We start from the raw sequence: 2,752 nt of genomic DNA on the forward strand, positions 1-2,752 counted from the left end.
GCTACTAAGCTAAAGTGGCGCACAACATAACTGCATAAATCAATAATCTTCCAGTATCCTTTGCGGAGTGAGCAAACCTGCTCCTGCTCCTCATACCCGACTAGAGCCTAATGCTGCTGTAAGCCACTTGCCAGGATTGAACTGACGGCCTTCTGCTTACGAAGCAGACGCTCTACCACTAAGCTAAAGTGGCGCACAGATTAAGTATATGAATCAATAATTTTCCTGTCCCGTTCACAGAATGGGCCATCCTGCTCCTGGTTCTCGTACCAGACCAGAAATTTATGGTGCTATAAGCCGCTTGCCAGGATTGAACTGACGATCTTCTGCTTACAAAGCAGACGCTCTGCTACTAAGCTAAAGTGGCACACAAAATACCTGCATAAATCAATAATCTTCCTGTATCCTTTGCGGAGTGAGCAAACCTGCTCCTGCTCCTCATACCCGACTAGAGCCTAATGCTGCTGTAAGCCACTTGCCAGGATTGAACTGACGACCTTCAGCTTACGAAGCAGACGCTCTACCACTAAGCTAAAGTGACGCACAGAATAAGTACATAAATCAATAATCTTTCTGTATCCTTTGCGGAGTGAGCAAACCTGCTCCTGCTTCTCGTACCAGACCAGATATTTATGGTGTTATAATCCACTTGCCAGGATCGAACTGACGACCTTCTGCTTACAAAGCAGACGTTCTGCCACTAAGCTAAAGTGACACACCAAATAACTGCATAAATCAATAATCTTCCTGTATCCTTTGCGGAGTGAGCAAACCTGCTACTGCTCCTCTCAACTTTACTCGCTCGCTGGTTTACCCGGAACACTCTACCATACTATTGTCGAATGTCTGTTGTCCAATAACATCCATTCATTCAGTTAGTTGGGAGTAGTGGGTAGTGGGGCGAAAGCATGATACGTTGCTACAGAACTAGTGAGATCCGAAAGTCTCAACCTCGAAGTTCTGTCGAAAATTCTCCGAAACTTGCAACGCTGGATGCTTCGCTCCGCATAAGTAGCAGCGAGATTATGGGATACTCTCATCTGCCACAGAGAGTCAATTCGGTGCTCTCTGGGCCAGAGCCTCTGGCCTATGACCCTCGCTTGACTACTCATGCCTCCCAAACCAACTTAAACCGGATGCGGGCGGGTGGGTTCAGGAAAGTCCCCATTAACTAAATGGTAACTGGATATTAATCGATCCAACACCCCCCAACCACATCACAAACCATTCGCTCGTTTGTTGACCTAGCCCAATAAATTGACCTTCATATAAGTAGCAGCGAGATTATGGGATACTCTCATCTGCCACAGAGAGTCGATTCGGTGCTCTCTGGGCCAGAGCCTCTGGCCTATGACCCTCGCTTGACTACTCATGCCTCCCAAACCAACTTAAACCGGATGCGGGCGGGTGGGTTCAGGAAAGTCCCCATTAACTAAATGGTAACTGGATATTAATCGATCCAACACCCCCCAACCACATCACAAACCATTCGCTCGTTTGTTGACCTAGCCCAATAAATTGACCTTCATATAAGTAGCAGCGAGATTATGGGATACTCTCATCTGCCACAGAGAGTCAATTCGGTGCTCTCTGGGCCAGAGCCTCTGGCCTATGACCCTCGCTTGACTACTCATGCCTCCCAAACCAACTTAAACCGGATGCGGGCGGGTGGGTTCAGGAAAGTCCCCATTAACTAAATGGTAACTGGATATTAATCGATCCAACACCCCCCAACCACATCACAAACCATTCGCTCGTTTGTTGACCTAGCCCAATAAATTGACCTTCATATACCCGGCTAGAGCCTAATGCTGCTGTGAGCCACTTGCCAGGATTGAACTGACGACCTTCTGCTTACGAAGCAGACGCTCAACCACTAAGCTAAAGTGGCGCACAGATTAAGTATATGAATCAATAATTTTCCTGTCCCGTTCACAGAATGGGCCATCCTGCTCCTGGTTCTCGTACCAGACCAGAAATTTATGGTGTTATAAGCCACTTGCCAGGATCGAACTGACGACCTTCTGCTTACGAAGCAGACGCTCTGCCACTAAGCTAAAGTAGCGCACAAAAGAAGTGTATAGATCAATAATCTTCCTGTATCCTTTGCGGAGTGAACAAACCTGCTCCTGCTCCTCATACCCGACTAGAGCCTAGTGCTGCTGTAAGCCACTTGCCAGGATTGAACTGACAACCTTCTGCTCACGAAGCAGACGCTCTACCACTAAGCTAAAGTGGCGCACAGATTAAGTATATGAATCAATAATTTTCCTGTCCCGTTCACAGAATGGGCCATCCTGCTCCTGGTTCTCGTACCAGACCAGAAATTTATGGTGCTATAAGCCACTTGTCAGGATTGAACTGACGACCTTCTGCTTACAAAGCAGCCGCTCTGCCACTAAGCTAAAGCGGCACACAAAATGAGTGCATAAATCAATAATCTTCCTGTATCCTTTGCGGAGTGAGCAAACCTGCTCCTGCTCCTCATACCCGACTAGAGCCTAATGCTGCTGTAAGCCACTTGCCAGGATTGAATTGACGACCTTCTGCTTACGAAGCAGACGCTCTACCACTGAGCTAAAGTGGCGCACAGACTAAGTATATGAATCGATAATCTTTCTGTATCCTTCGCGGAGTGAGCTGACCTGCTTCTGCTTCCCGTATCAGACCAGAGATTTATGGTGCTATCAGCCACTTGCCAGGATTGAACTGACGACCTTCTGCTTACAAAGCAGACGCTCTGCCACTAAGC

At 47.5% G+C, this 2,752-nt stretch overlaps 9 non-coding genes across 9 annotated transcripts; all 9 read right to left on the reverse strand.

Moving 5' to 3' along the window:
• Window positions 1–121: 121 nt before the first annotated feature.
• Window positions 122–193, reverse strand: Pmar_PMAR015601. Its single transcript has one exon. It is a non-coding gene; the product is annotated as a tRNA-Thr (tRNA).
• A 102-nt stretch (window positions 194–295) lies between these two features.
• Pmar_PMAR015602 lies at window positions 296–367 on the reverse strand. The gene has a single exon. It is a non-coding gene; the product is annotated as a tRNA-Thr (tRNA).
• A 102-nt stretch (window positions 368–469) lies between these two features.
• Window positions 470–541, reverse strand: Pmar_PMAR015603. The gene has a single exon. It is a non-coding gene; the product is annotated as a tRNA-Thr (tRNA).
• A 102-nt stretch (window positions 542–643) lies between these two features.
• Pmar_PMAR015604 lies at window positions 644–715 on the reverse strand. Its single transcript has one exon. It is a non-coding gene; the product is annotated as a tRNA-Thr (tRNA).
• Window positions 716–1,819: 1,104 nt separating this feature from the next.
• Window positions 1,820–1,891, reverse strand: Pmar_PMAR015605. Its single transcript has one exon. It is a non-coding gene; the product is annotated as a tRNA-Thr (tRNA).
• A 102-nt stretch (window positions 1,892–1,993) lies between these two features.
• On the reverse strand, window positions 1,994–2,065 carry Pmar_PMAR015606. The gene has a single exon. It is a non-coding gene; the product is annotated as a tRNA-Thr (tRNA).
• Window positions 2,066–2,167: 102 nt separating this feature from the next.
• On the reverse strand, window positions 2,168–2,239 carry Pmar_PMAR015607. Its single transcript has one exon. It is a non-coding gene; the product is annotated as a tRNA-Thr (tRNA).
• Window positions 2,240–2,341: 102 nt separating this feature from the next.
• Pmar_PMAR015608 lies at window positions 2,342–2,413 on the reverse strand. The gene has a single exon. It is a non-coding gene; the product is annotated as a tRNA-Thr (tRNA).
• A 102-nt stretch (window positions 2,414–2,515) lies between these two features.
• On the reverse strand, window positions 2,516–2,587 carry Pmar_PMAR015609. Its single transcript has one exon. It is a non-coding gene; the product is annotated as a tRNA-Thr (tRNA).
• Window positions 2,588–2,752: the final 165 nt, after the last annotated feature.

This window comes from Perkinsus marinus (genome assembly GCF_000006405.1).
Source record: "Perkinsus marinus ATCC 50983 genomic scaffold scf_1104296954636, whole genome shotgun sequence".
NCBI lineage: Eukaryota > Perkinsozoa > Perkinsida > Perkinsidae > Perkinsus > Perkinsus marinus.